Source organism: Plecotus auritus (assembly GCF_963455305.1).
Source record: "Plecotus auritus genome assembly, chromosome: 1".
Taxonomy (NCBI): domain Eukaryota; kingdom Metazoa; phylum Chordata; class Mammalia; order Chiroptera; family Vespertilionidae; genus Plecotus; species Plecotus auritus.
The window spans coordinates 128,783,324-128,799,215 of NC_137770.1; the positions used below are offsets into that span (position 1 = coordinate 128,783,324).

Here is a 15,892-nt window from a genome sequence, read left to right on the forward strand (position 1 = left end):
TGAATATTTCACCAATGAATTAGTAGTGTTGAGTGCTTGTTAATTTTACACATGTGTAATTTTAACTATTCTTGATTTTTAAATGCTTATCATATATGTAGAGCTATTTGATAGTAAAATGCCAAAATCTCTGTGTTGACTGGTTTTGATCCAACTCTGTTGAAAATAGTCAGAACCTCAAAAAATATGCCACGTGGTAAGTGTTTATTGATTTATTTTAGTTCTTAGTCTCATTTTTCCACTTTTTGCTGTTAACAAATACACTTAAAATCCTTTTGGTCTCTTTACTTTCTTCCCCACCAAAACGAATTAAAGACCTGCAATCATTTTGACATTTTTAACAGGTTTATTCACCATTCCATTGTCTCTTTAGAAGAACTTAAATTTTATTTATTAACTCCTTAGTGTTAGAATAACAGGATTTTTTCTTGCCTTAAAGTAATTCAGGCATAAGTAACAAGTAAAGAATTCCGGGTTTACTACCTATATTTCATTCTGTTCTATTTCCTTTTCTTTCAATGCATGACAGGTGTTGCATAGTTAGAAAAGTGATTGGAACTACACAAGATATATTTATCAGATCCCATGTTGAATATCATTAATTATTCAGGTGACTGAGCATTGGGTGACAGGGCTTTATTTGTGATTAGCCTTCCACATTCAGGTGCTTGCTACCTTTCTGGAAAGGATGAGAGAGAAGAAATCCATTGTTCTAGTCCCTTAGGCATTTCTCGGACTAACTTGGGCATCTGCATGTCATCTTCCCGTCCGCACTGGCACACAGCTTGGCCTTACCCATACACTTCCCAACCTCAGTATATAGCACCTTCTCCTGTTACATATACTTTTAAAAATATTTTTAGTATTTCTATTCATATATAATTTTAAACTAAATTTACTTTAAATGAATTAAATGCTTCTATAATATGACTACTTAGAAGTTACAGAAGCATTTTGTTATTGTAATTTGGTAATAAATTTTTAAAATACACAGCTTTAATACCTAATTACAATTCTAAAATCTAAAATGTTCTGAAAATTGAATGAGTATATATTTTTTTGTTAGGTTTTATAGGTAACTTCTTTTAGCAAAACTTGATGTGATCTAGTTAGATGGCAACATCTGACCTGAACTAACTGTAATAGAAAAAAAAATAGAAGATACTTTATACAGTTTATTTACTCTACTTTGTATGAATACTCACGTTTTGCTCAGGAAAAAAATGTCTTTGATTACACAGCTTTGCCCCAGATCCAACTGAGTGTGTCATATAATACATGGTAAATGTACCATATTACCTTCCTTAAATCCAAAATATTCCAAAAAACACTCCCCAAAGGTTATGAATAAGAGTTTGTGACTTGTATTGCCACAATAGGTTTAATAATAACAATTTAAAAATATATTTTGGTTAACAATCTAATACAAAGAGGGAACTGACATTTTTAAGGACTCTTAAAAACATTCCTTTCTCCCCTTCTTCCTACAAAACCTTTTCTGTACTATTCTGCATTGCATCCGCTCTTCTCTCTGTTCATATCTCTGGCTGTCTAGACTCAGTAGTGCCTCAGTGACTTAGTTCCTATTGCACAGTTTGGTGGGAATGATAGCAATGGTCCTTCCCGTTTTGTCAGTCCCTGATAGTGAAAGGCTTGTGTCACGTTCCTGAAGGCTAGCTCTGTTCCCTACTTCTTTGACTTCCTCTAGGATGTTTCCCACTAACCTGAACTAACATTTTGTTCTATGTTGTTTAAGTGAAATGTCACTTTGATGCAAATCATGATGAAGCACTATTTTCAGTATTTTTTGGTGGCCAGGATTTATTAGAAAGCTGTCTAAAATTATATTATATAGGACAATAAAATGTATTCAATTATGGACTCTATGGATGTAAATTTTCCAAGGAATGCCAGAGATCTTTCTGTATGGGATCGAGACATGTGTTTTCAGGAGTTATGCCTTTCTTGAAGGTTTGGATAAATAAACTCCTTCAGATAATAATTTTGCAAAAATTTCTGACTGATAGGAACACTTTACAATAGAGACAATTAGGCCTATTTGATGAATTCACCTGTTCCAAATATAACATACTTGAAGACAACAGTTTTTAGGTTTAACTATGTTTTCTGTACATGAAACTTCACAAGTTTAAACAAGTTCTATCACTGTTAATAAGAAGGTAACTAACTTATTAATGCTATGTTTAAATTTGGCAGCCTTGGTGCCTAAAATGAGATTACAGTGTTACATATAGCAGTGCTGGGATTTTTAGTATTTGATGTGGGACTGCTTGATTGGATAGTCATTTTTGTGAACCATAAACAAGTGAGCTACTTTACTTCAGGCCCTTTGCTTTAAGTATTTTAGAAAATGCTAAAACAGTAAGAGCTATTTTCCTGTTGGAGTCGTGGTTTTAGAATAACCACCTGTACTGGATGCATTTATATTTCATTTTCTAAATTGGTTCCACAAGTGGAACTTTCATCAATCGTAAGAGAACATAAAACACAAGATGGGCATAAAATAAAATTACAAAAAAAACCCCAAAAAATCTGCAGGTAAAGATTATATTTGCAATAACAAATTGAGGCAGACTATGGCATGGATATAACAAATTTTTAAATAATTAATATTATAATTTAGCCTTTAACTTCTTGTGATAGGTTGCCTATAAAAATTGCCCCATAAAATATTAATTTTCTGGCCATCACTAGTTCTGGAGCATTATCCAAATTGTGAAAATATATATCTCACTAAATTTCATGTTCTGATCATTACTTTCTAGATTTGAGAGCTAATACCTATCTAAAGTTATAATCCCTTATTATTTTTTTTAATTTTTAAAAAATATATTTTATTGATTTTTTACAGAGAGGAAGGGAGAGGGATAGAGAGTTGGAAAAATCGATGAGAGAGAAACATTGATCAGCTGGCTCCTCCACACCCTCTACTGGGGATGTGCCCACAACCAAGGTACATGCCTTTGACCCGAATCGAACCTGGGACCATTCAGTCTTCAGGCCGATGCTCTATCCACTGAGCCAAACCAGTTAGGGCATAACCCCTTATTATTTTGATGAAGAAATTTACTTTCAGGAAAGAAGAATCTGCTACAATTGATTAATATAAAATGAGGTTATTTTTATTAGACATATTTTGAAATATTTGTGACACTATATCAATATTTTAATGAATTTGAGGAAATTAAATAATGTAAATTAGTAATTCTGTCCATTTAATTTTCTAAAATTTCTTGTGTTAAACAGATTAGTTCACTTTGATTTTATAAAGCAATTGCAAAATGTATTTTTTGTTTGTTTACTGTTTCAATCAAGAATATGATTGGTTCTGTATTATTATTTTGAAAAAATATTATAATTATCTTCCTCAATTTAATATAACCTATCTTTTTCTTTTCTAAGAATTATAAATGCATTATAAGAATTACCTGAAGTATAATTCCTTAATAATAGTTTATTTATAAAAGGGCAGATTTCATGATCACATAATGAATTAAATTTTTTTTCATAATATCTGGCCTACTCATGTATACAAATATTTGTTTTTATCAAAAGCCAATTAATTGCACTAGGCTCTGAGCATCCAGTTGTCAGACTCTGAGAAGCTACTTTCTTAGGAGATTCTGAAAACTAATAGCTATATGTTTAAGAGAAACATGTAGAATTAGTTTTATTTAAACCTGCTGTTTTTTTTTCTTTTTTGGTTTTTGTTTAAATATATTTTTATTGATTTTAGAGCAGAAGGGAGAGTGAGAGAGAAATAGAAACATCAATGATGACAGATAATCATTGATAGGCTGTTCCTGCATGTCCCCCATTAGGATCGAGCCCACAACTTGGGCATGTGCCTGTGACCGGAATCGAACGTGGGACCCTTCAATCCACAGGCCAACACTCTATCCACTGAGCCAAATGGCTAGGGCTAAACCTGTTGCTTTAAATATATGCATTCTTTATGTCTTCTCCCTATGCATCAATACTAAAACAATATTAAAAGGATAAATATCAATCACAACAACAAAATACATATAAATAGGGGTAGAGAGAATGAGAAAGGAGATGGCAGAAAAACAATTATGAAGGAAAAGAATCAGGTCAAGAAATGGCCACTGCTTAGAATACATCAAAACTGTCAGTATGGATAGAACTAGGTATGCTTATGTGACAGAACCTTTAAAAGGCTCAAGAATTGGAGCCACCTTTTAGTTCTTAGAGTAAGAGTATAATTAAGTCTAAAATCAGAAGAATTGTTTCAATGCCTAACCACCTCCTGTCTTTTGCCAACTTCTCAGTGAATCCCTACAGAAGGGTAGTGTTTTTGTTGGTTTTTATGTTTTGTTTGTTTGGTGAGACATTGAACCAAAGGAACTTTGTAAAAAGGGAAAGATCTATAAGCTCTGAAGAAAACAATAGAGTACAGAGAAACTTTGAATTAAAAAATCTCAACTCAGCCAGTGTGGTTCAGTGGTTGAGGTCACCGTTTAGATTCCTCTTCAGGGCACATGCCGGGTTGCAGGCTCAATCCCCAAAAGGGGTCATGCAGGAGGCAACTGATCCATCTGTCTCATTGATGATTGTATCTCTGTATACCTCTTTTTTCCTCTCTCTCTCAAATCAATAAAAACATATTTTAAAATTTCTGGAATCATCAAAAACAAGAAGCAACATACTGCAATTCTTAAAGGTTATTAAGTGAAAGTTTACATATTCATCACAGTCTTTTCCCACTATTGGTCAGAGAATGCCTTCTAGTCAGAAAATTAGACAATTCTTGTCTAGGAACACTGATGCACTGGAGAAAAGGCTATGTTTTTCTGACAAGTAAGGGCCCTGTTGAAATAGCTAAGTAAATATACTCACAATTAAGACTACTGTTGATCAACAGAGCTGCCAATAAGTCCTTTTAAAACTGACTATTAGATGTGAATATATCAGAAGATAGACATTTGAGACAATCTTTTGAGGAAAAAAGAGAGGGGAAGAGTGAGAGCTAGAGCAAGAGCGAGTGAGAGAGAGAGACCAAGGCAAAGATATGGGAAAAGAATCCAGGAAACAAGGTTAATACAGGGGGCTAAAATATAAGACAAAACAAAATTATTGATTTTTTAAAATTAGTTTTCTTAGAACAAAAGAGAAAAATTGCATTCATATAACAAGAGGAAAGTAAAAAGAAGGAATTTTTAGAGAATATAAAAAAAACTTAGAATAGTAAAAATGGTAACAAAAATCATTAGAAGGGATGAAAGATAAATTTGAAAAACTCTTACAGAGAGTAAAACAAAATTTAACAATCAAAGGGTTGGAACAAGAGAGAGAAGATAAGAATTGCAGAATTAGTGCAGCTGAGCTAACCTTTGAATAAATATTCCAAACAGAGAAAAGAGAGATGAAGAAATTATGCTTTAAGAAAATTTCCCATTATAGTATTTGGGTGTTTGTTTCCATTAGAAAGGGCCCACTAAGTGCCTGGCATGACAGAGTAAACACTGTTCACATCAAAACACATCAACCTGCAACTTAAAACAGTGAGAGCTAAAGGAAGATCTTAAAAGTTTCCAAAGTTTTAGTTTTTTTCTAAAATGGTTACATATAAAAAATTAAAATAAAAATGGCACAGTTCTCAATAGAAATCAGGAAGCTAGAAGACAATTGAGTAAAGCTTTTGGACTTCTGTAGAAAAATATTTCTAAAATAGAATTTTACGTGCAGCCAGACTTTTTTTTTTTTTAATATCAAAGAAGATGGAAGACATTTTTAGATCTATAGGATTTCTAAATTTTTCTGCAGTGTTTTCTTTCTCGGGATGCTACTTTTTGTGTATGTGTTACCAAAACTAGGAATTAAATCAAGACAGAGAAGGAGTTGTAATTTTTTAGGAGATTATGTATAGGAAAATATAGACGGGAATTCCAGGATGATAATGAAGCAACACACCAAGATGATAGCTGTCCGTTGGGACTCAAAAGCAACCACGACAGACTGTAGCGGGGATACAAAGGCTCTTTGCAGGATGTCTTCGTGAAAAGATGCAGCTGGTGGGTTACCCGATATATTCGGGAGGAATTTTACATTTCTCATGGAAAGCTTAATAATATGGTTGGAAAGGTACACATAAAATTGAGGAAATAAAATGTTGACATTATTAAAAGAAGACAAAGAAAAAGTTATATGAAATTAAATGTAATCTAAATATACTACTAGGTTCAACTGTGAAGGATATGTGGTCAATAATATCAACAGTACTTGACATAAAAAATATGATAGGAGAGGGTTAGTATGGGAAAGCTAAAGTCTTCAACAGGAAGAAATCAGTAAGACATTGTGACAATGAAAAAATATATATATATCAATTAAACATTCAGGATTATAAAGGCAAAACCAAGAACGTTTAAATATGCATTGAAAAGATAGTCTCTGGGTCTCAGAAATACTTGAGGTTGAGTTTTTTATAATTATTTGACTTTCTAAACTATATGATATATTATAATTTAATTTTTTAAATTCATAAAATATAGTTTTAAATATTTTTCCTACAAGGCCTTTTCTATTAATATTAAGCTCCTAAAAGTAAAAACTAATTTCATTCCAAATTTTATGATTGTTGTCAATTCAAAAATTTAATTCTAGATTTACCTTTCTTAAATTCTTCATAAGAATTGATATTTCTTGATATTTTACACCAAATAAACAAAAATATATTTGATAAGTAAAGAAGAGACAATAGCATAGAAAAAGTGGCTGCCACATTCTAAATCATTATTTCCCCCAATGATAGAATAAAACCATTTCATCTCTACTAGCATTTTTTACACATTGTTTGGGATGAATCATTTAAGAAATAAGTGCTTACTCTTTTTTATTTATTCAAAAAATATTTGAGTGGCTACTTAAAATACAGTTTCACTCAATTTTGTTAGGCCAGCAGGATTCCTACATAATAAAAGCCTAATATGCTAAGTGTCCGACTGTTCAACTATTCAACCAGTCGCTATGATGTGCACTGACCACCAGGGGGCAGACGCTCTGACTGGTATGTTAGCTTGCTGCTGGGGTCCAGATGATGGGGACTGGATGAGACAGGCTGGATACGCCCTGGAGCCCTCCTATGATCCCTCCCCAGCCACAATTGTGCACTCATGGGGTCCCTCGGCCTGGCCTGCACCCTCTTGCAATCCAGGATCCCTCAGGGGATTGTTGGAGAGCCAGTTTTGGCCTGATCCCCTCAGTCCAGGCCACAGGACCCCACCAGTGCACGAATTCATGCACCAGGCCTATAATTTATTATATTATTTGTACATCCATGGAGTTTAAACTACTTAAAGAGACAATGAATATATAATATATATAAATGGAATACAAATATTAAGCAATAAAATAAATATAAATAATGTCACACAACATGAATGACTTGTCAAGTGGCACAGACATAGTGCCAGCATAGTGCCAGAAATGAGAGGGTATCGTGTCCTCTTATCATGAAAAAGTAAGTTTACTTTGTAGTTTGAAATATGAAATTTGAAAGACAATTCTTTGTTGCATTTCAACATATCTTTTGGCAGTTTTTGTCTCGAACTTTCTTTTTTTCAAGATTGTTTGTGTAACAAGCACTCTGGGTTATTAGAGATAGTATTTGCCTCCAGGGCAGAAGGCAGATTTGTTTCCTGATCAGAATATTAAAGATAATGTCTCCCTAAGGGGCAAAGATTGGTCAGATAAGGTAGCAGAACATTTTTAAGGTCATACAAGTTTCCTAGGCTCAGGATTCCTTAGACAAGTCAGAAATAGTGTGTACAATCTTTACTTGGGCTTCTCCCACATTGTCCTCTTAGAAAATGAGGGAGAATGAGAACTTATGAAAACCTTAGAGGCCTGGTGCACTCGTGGGGTCCCTCGGCCTGGCCTGAGAGAAATTTGCGCACTGGGGGGATTCCCTCAGCCCAACCTGTACCCTCTCCAATCCAGAACCCCTTGGGGGATGTATGACTGCTGGTTTAGGCCCAATCCCTCTCACAATCCTGGACTGCTGGCTCCTAATCACTCACCTGCCTGCCGGCCTGATAGCCCCTTACTGCCTCTGCGTGGCAGCCTGATCGCCCCTAACTGCCCCCCTGCCAGCCTGGTTGCCCCCAACTGTCTGCCCACTAGGCTAGTTGCCCCTCACTTCCCCCTGACAGCCTGGTCAACCCCAATTGCACCCCCCCTCTGTCAGCCTGGTCACCCCTAACTGCCCTCACCACCAGCCTGGTTGCCCCCAACTGCCCCCCTCCCACTGGCCTGGTCACCCCATGCAGCCTGCTGTTCAGTCGTTTGGCCATCCCTCAGTAACTCCCCTGTTGCCCTGGTTGTAGGCAGCCATCTTGTGAGGGCATGAGTGTCAATTTGCATATTACCTCTTCATTATATAGGATTAGGCTCAGACTTATGAGACATCCTATATAATAAAAGGCCAATATGCAAATTGTCCCCTCATCCAGGAGTTCAACTGGGAGTTTGACCAGGGGGCGGGGCCAGCTAGCCAACCACCTGTGGCCCCATCCCGGCCAGCCCTGCCCCTGATTGACCCCCCCATCCCAATCGGGGCAGGGCCAGCTGGTGAACGGCCCTCGGCCCTTCCCCCTGGCTGGAGCCACCCCAGATCACCCCCCATCCCAATCTTGGATTGGGCCCACCTGCCAACAACCATGGCCCATCCCCCAAGCCAGCCCCACCCCCAATCAGCACCCCCCATCCCTATCAGGGGCTGGGTTGGCCTGCCAACCACCCACTAGCCCTCTCCCGAGCTTGCCCCACCTCCAATTGGCCCCCTCCAACCAGATCGTGGGTGGGGCCAGCCAGCCAACCTCCCATATCCCCTATCCCCAGCTGGCCCAGCCAGATCTGCCCTGATGGGTGGGGGGGGGAGGGGCAGCCAGACCCCATCCATGCACAAATTTGTGCACTAGTCCTCTAGTGAGTAATAAAATCATTTGTTTCTGACCAGGAGTCTCATGTTTTCTCTCAGCATCCATGAAACTGTGGCAAGGGAACATGTTAGCCAGCAAATAGGGAAAATATGAGACCCTTCAGGGTTCTTGACACAGTGGGATATAAATAAATAGGGTATAAGGTATAAATAAAGGGGAGGTAAAATATATTCTGCAATGAGTGAGCAGCTTAATTAAAGGTGCAGAAAAGAGATTAAGTGATCTGTGTTTGGTGTAATAGTGGCTAAGATGGTGGTTTCAGAGTAAGAATGAAAGTGTAATTTGAAAGATGGAGTGTAAGATTGTGTTGAAATGTACTGCCAATGTTTTCAGGCCATATGAATAACTAGAGGCCCGGTGCATGAAAATCATGCACGGGGGGTGGGGGAGGGGGCATTGATGTGTCCCTCAGCCCAGCCTGTATCCTCTCCATCTGGGGCTCCTTGAGGGATGTCCGACTGCCCATTCAGGCCTGATCCAACTGCCCGTTTAGGCCCACTGAAATCGGGCCTAAATAGGCGTCAGACATCCCTCTTACAATCCAGGACTGCTAGTTCCCAACTGCTCGCTTGCCTGCCTGCCTGATTGCCCCTAACTGCTTCTGCCTGCCAGCCTGATCACCTACTAACCACTCCCCTGCCAGCCTGATCCATGCCTAACTGCTCACCTGCCAGCCTGTTTGCCCCTAACTGTCCTCCCATGCAGGCCTGGTCACCCCTAACTGCCCTCCCCTGCAGGCTTGATTGCCCACAACTGCCTTCCCTTGCAGGCCTGGTCCCTCCCAACTGCCCTCCCCTGCTGGCCATCTTGTGTCCACATGGGGGCAGCCATCTTGTGTGTTGGAGTGATGGTCAATTTGCATATTATTCTTTTATTAGATAGGATTTGTTTATTTAAGGTTTTCTTGGTTGCCTTCAGATTTTGAAATTTAAATAAAAATAGAATCCTAGATTTCACCATGGAAATGTTAGTTATCAAACCAGGGTACTAGTTATATCCTGTGTTTTTATGAGCATACTAGAGACCCAGTGCATGAAATTCATGCATGGGGGGGGCCCTCAGCCCAGCCTGCACCCTCTCCAATCTGGGACCCCTCGGGGAATGTCTGACTGCCGGTTTAGGCCCGATCCCCAGGATTGGGCCTAAACCGGCAGTTGGACATTCCTCTCACAATCCAGGACCACTGGCTCCTAACTGCTCACCTGCCTGCCTGCCTGATCACCCCTAACTGCCCCCCCTGCTGGCCTGATCACCCCTAACTGTCCTCCCCTGCAGGCCTTGTCGCCCCCAACTGCCTTCCCCTGCTGGCCTAGTAACCCCTAACTGCCCTCCATTGCCAGCCTGGTCGCCCCCAACTGCCCTCCACTGCATGCCTGGTAACCCACAATTGTCCTCCCCTGCTGGCCTGATCACCTCTAATTGCCCTCCCCTGCAGGCCTGGTTCCCCCAAACTGCCCTCCACTGCACGCCTGGTAACCCACAATTGCCCTCCCCTGCTGGCCTGATCACCCCTAATTGCCCTCCCCTGCAGGCCTGATCCCCCCAAACTGCCCTCTCCTGCAGGCCTGGTCCCCCCAACTGTTCTTCCATGCAGGCCTGGTCCCCACAAACTGCCCTCCCTTGCAGGCCTGGTCTCACCCAACTGTCCTCCCCTGCAAGCCTGGTCTTCCCCAAGTGCCCTCCCTGCAGTCCTGGTCCTTCCCAACTTCCCTCTCCTGCAGGCCTGGTCCCCCGCAACTGTCCTTCCCTGCTATCCTGGTTTCCCCCAACTGCCCTCCTCTGCCAGCCTGGTCACCCCTTACTGCACTCCCCTGCTGGCCTGTTTGCCCACAACTGCCCTCCCCTGCAGGCCTTGTTCCCCCCCAACCACCCTCCCCTGCTGGCCTGATTGCCCACAACTGCCCTCCCCTGCTGGCCATCTTGTGGCATCATCTTATGTCCACATGGAGGCATCCATCTTTGACCACATGGTGGCGGCAATCTTGTGTGTTGGAGTGATGGTCAATTTGCATATCACTCTTTCATTAGATAGAATTATCTGCCCCTTATGTAAGATGTCAATTAAAGAAATTATCATTTTAGGATTTGAGAATTGTTTAGAGTCAGTAATACTAATACTAACACTGTTTCATTTGTCTTCTCTAAAAAGCAATTACCACTCACCAAAGAGCCCTGATATCCATTTTTGTAGGAAGATTATATATTCTCTGTTTTTTTTTAAAAAAAATGAAGTGGATTTACAGAATGTTGATGTTCTCAAACTCATATATATTTCTTACCTTGAGATTCTTGAGGACATTTAAAACAAATTTCTGAGAATGTGTTCACCTAATTCTTTCACTTATTCTCAGCCATGACTGTATTACTCACAGGGTAATAGAAGTCAGACAACTTTAAAGGTTAGGGTTTAATTAAAACATATTTTTAATTAAAAAAGAAATCAGATTGAGAGACATTATCCTAATAAGTTTTCATGTTTGTAGACATTGTTCACACATGAAACAAATCATTTCCAATATCCATTAAACATTTTGTAAGCCTTCTTTTTTTTCTGAAACATATTCCCCACTTTGATTTTACTTAGGTAGATTGCTGCATTTTATTTTGAGAACACACAGTGATTTTTTTTTTTTTTTTTTTTTAGTCCTTGTCTGTTAGATTTGTTTATTACATTTTTACCTGAGAAATTAGGGATATCAGGACGACATGTTATCAATTTATTCACCAAATGCAATTTATCCATGTTAGAAAGAATTATAAACTGCACAGTTTAAAAATATTGACAAGTAGTTTGAGTTATTTTTGTTGGACCCAGCAACATGACTTCTGAATAAGAAAGTTTAGGAAAAGGACTAGTATGCTAATGGGAATCTGGGTAGCATGGCAAGCCCTGGAAGAAAACTAATGCCTTGAGTCAATCTCATTAAGCATACTTTTCTCACCCACCAGCCATCCTCCCAAAACATTAGCCTTGGGTTTGGGAAGTCTTAGTAACGTTTGATGTAGTAATTACACTGCCTATTAAAAATGAGTTTGCTGTCATGGTGATTACCCTATTAATAAATTTCAAGACAGAATTTTATAATTTGTGTATGCTTCAGATGAATAATGCTTGATTATCAATTACTTATTCATGGGGTAACATGACCAATCTAATTTCCAATTAGTGTTAGAATCCCTTATAAAAGAACTTTGTAAAAAAAAAAAAAAGAAGGAAAGAAATCCTTATGTGAGACCTGGCCCAGTGGCTCAGTCGGTTGGAGTGTCATCCCATGCACCAAAGGTTTTGGGTTTGCTTCCTGGTCAGTCTGCATACCTAGGTAGCTGGTAGGTCTCTCTCTCTCTACTCCCTCCTCTCTCTCTCAAAATCAATAATAACGTATCTTTGGTTGAGGATTAAAAACGTTTTGTTATACTAAATTAAAACTATATTAAGCATGTAGAGACTCCTACTGAGTCAAAGACCAGGTCAATATCCTGCTGAGTGCTCAAATTCCTGTCATCTTTCATATGATCAGGTAGATAAAGATAAATATTATATTCTTTGAAACCTACCTAATCTCCTCTGCTGAAATATTACATAAAAGTATCTTATCTTCTGCTAATACTTTTCCAATGGTAAGCCCTTTGCTATCTGTTAAGTGCTTGTTCAATTTTTGTGCATTTGTTTGTAGTTTTTGTTTTTTTTTTTAATTGTGGAGGCATTGGCTTTCCTATAGTTTTCAGTATGAAAACATGTCTGCTCTTTCTTTCATTTTGAATGTTTGAAGAGTCATTGTGACACCCTAAGCCTTGCTTTCACACATCCATTTTTTCCCATAATTTATTATTCTTCATATGAGGTATTTCCAAACACTTGACCTTCTATATCTTTTCCCATGCCTACTTTTAATAGTATTCCTTTAAAACTTTAGTAAACCTGATCGACAGCTTTATTGTGGATATGAGCTGTTCCATACAGTCTAAATTGGAAGTATTATCCTTATAATCAAGAAATTTGAATTCTTACTAAAATTATTTGCTTTGACTTTTTAAAAAATTAAGTAATAATATTTTACTTTCTTGACTTATATTTAGTTTGTGGTAAAATTTTTTAACTAGATTTAAAATTGACATTCTATTAATATTTTTTATCCAGTGGATCATATTATAAACCTAATTGCAGAATCTTGTATATTATTGCTGTATAATATTATTTTAATCTCTGCATAAGTATTTTAAGGTTTTGAAATATGTTTTTGTAGAATTTTATTTCACATTTACTCATTTTAGTTTTTAGATATTTTATATTTTAAAACATTACTGTTTCCTAATATTTCATCTAATTGATTTTATGCACAAGATGGATAAAGTAAGAAAATTACTGATTTCACAGATTCCAATTTTATCATTCTTTTCCCCAGTGTAGGAGGTACTCCTGGTCTGAGATTTCTCCCCTCTGGAAATCTAGGTTAAGATCTTCTGAGGCTGAACTATTTTCTAGTTTTTCTTTTTTTTTTTAATTTTATTTTTTAATATATTTTATTGATATTTCACAGAGAGGAAGGGAGAGGGATAGAGAGCTAGAAACATCGATGAGAGAGAAACATCGATCAACTGCCTCCTGCACACCCCCTACTGGGGATGTGCCCACAACCAAGGTACATGCCCTTGACCGGAATCGAACCTGGGACCCTTCAGTCTGCAGGCCGACGCTCTATCCACTGAGCCAAACCGGTTTCGGCTATTTTCTAGTTTTTCACTTCTTCAATTCTTTCATGAAACAAGATGGGCAAGACTGTATCTCATAGAATACTAGAGGCCAGATGCATGGAATTCATGCAAGAGTAGGCCTTCCTTCCCCTGCCCTCCAGCACCCAGGACCTGGGCTTCCCTTGCAGAGGGAGGCCCCTCCCACCTGCTGCAGTCCACCAGTTGGTGGTGGCCTGGGCCTCCCTCTGTAGGGTGATCATGGGGCAATGGCCAGGCCCCAGAGCAAACTGCATAGCACCTGCCTTGGCTGGCCTGGTGCCAGTGGGTGTCATAGTGTGGTCCCAGTTGGTCATTCCATTGTTCGGCCATTCAGTCGATTTGCATATTACGATTTTATTATATAGGACTAGAGGCCTAGTGCACAAAATTCATGCAAGGGGGGGGGTGTCCCTCAGCCCAGCCTGTACCTTACCAATCTGGGACCCCTTGGGGGATGTCCAACTGCCTGTTTAGGCCGGATCCCGGCAGTCGGACATCCCTCTCACAATCCGGTACTGCTGGCTCCTAACCACTCGCCTGTGTGCCTGCCTGATTACTCCTAACCACTTCTGCCTGCCAGCCTGATCGCCTCCTAACTGCTCCCCTGCCAGCCTGATTGATACCTAACTGCTCCCTTGCTGGCCTGATCCCCCCCAACTGCCCTCCCCTGCCGGCCCAATCACTCCCAACTGCCCTCCCTGCTGGCCTGATTGCCCCCAACTGCCTCCCCTGCTGGCCATCTTGTGGTGGCCATCTTGTGATGATGTCACGCAAGGGCGTGATGCCACCTAGGCTTTTATTATATAGGATAATTCCTATATACTAACCTCATTCTGTGACTAATTCTCTGATTGCCTAGAGTTTCTCTCTTAAATTCTATCCACCATAAAATAATCCAATATTTATTTGTCTAAATTTGCTACAACTGAAATATGAGGAGGTGTTTGTTATTTATTTAAGGAGGACAGTTTAGTAAACTGACTCTCTCCAGTTCTGAATTACAATATCTTTTAGACAGCTCAGATTTGATTTCTAAAGCTAAATATCAGTGTAACTTTTGTTTTTTATTGAGAAAAGAGTATTCATCTCTGAAGGATGGTTTCTACAAAAACACTGAAGTATTATTTTCTTTTTTATTCTAACCTCAAGATAACATTTTTAAAACAGATTCTTCATATGTAAAATGGAAATGTAAAAGATCTCACTCCATCAAGATGCACCAAAATAACAGAATTTCCTTGATCGACAATCACAGATGTTTGTGACTTTCTAATTTCTTGTTTTCACTGTATTTTGTGCACACTGCAGTGCCTTCTAAATGAATATACTAGAAATTCTTTTTCTGGAGGAATTTTTTGGTTTCCAGAGTCTACTCTGTCCATATTCTCAGGAGGCAGAAGTTCTAGGAAGTTAATGCCCACTCCCATAGCCTTCCAAAAATGATTAGTGGGAGATGGTATATAAATGCCCAGCTCCCTGCCCTAGCTGGATTGGCTCAGTGGATAGAGTGTTGGCCTGCAGACTGAAGGGTCTCGAGTTTGATTCTGGTCAAGGGTACATACCTGGGTTGCAGGCTCGGTCCCCAATAGGGGTGTGCGGGAGGCAGCCCGATCAATAATTCTTTCTCATCATTGATGTTTCTATCTCTCTCCTTCTCCCTTCCTCTCTGAAATCAATACAAATATATTTAATAAATAAATAAATGAATAAATAAATAAATAAATACCCAATTCCCATGCTCCTTTCATGGAGACTGTTTCCTTGTCTCCCAGAGTTCCTCAGGAAAATTAAATTCAAATTTCTCACAGTGGTCACTAGCTTAATAATACAGCTTTCATAAATGTTTCACTTCGCTTTCCCCATACACCATGGGTGTTTCTGGGAAGACTTTTCAAATGCATTGCTTACATTTGAACCTTTGTAACAGGGTTTGCTTCTGGGAAAACTCAAGAAGACTCATGTCAATAAAGGAGAGTATAGTTAACTTGGAATGTTATAGAATGTTAACAGGTAGTTTTTAGCTTTAAGAGTAAGCCATACATCTGACTTATTTGCATTCTTATAACCTTTATCAAAAGTTATTTTGTACATAGTAAGTATTAAAATATTGCTTAATACATATTTTGACTTCACTTATTTTACAGTAAAACTTTTACAATCATATTTTAAAGTTCAGG

At 38.8% G+C, this 15,892-nt stretch overlaps 1 protein-coding gene across 3 annotated transcripts in view; it reads left to right on the top strand.

Moving 5' to 3' along the window:
* Positions 1-15,892, top strand: part of MDGA2 (MAM domain containing glycosylphosphatidylinositol anchor 2) — a 1,034,824-nt gene that overhangs the window by 545,037 nt on the left and 473,895 nt on the right. The window lies entirely within an intron of this gene.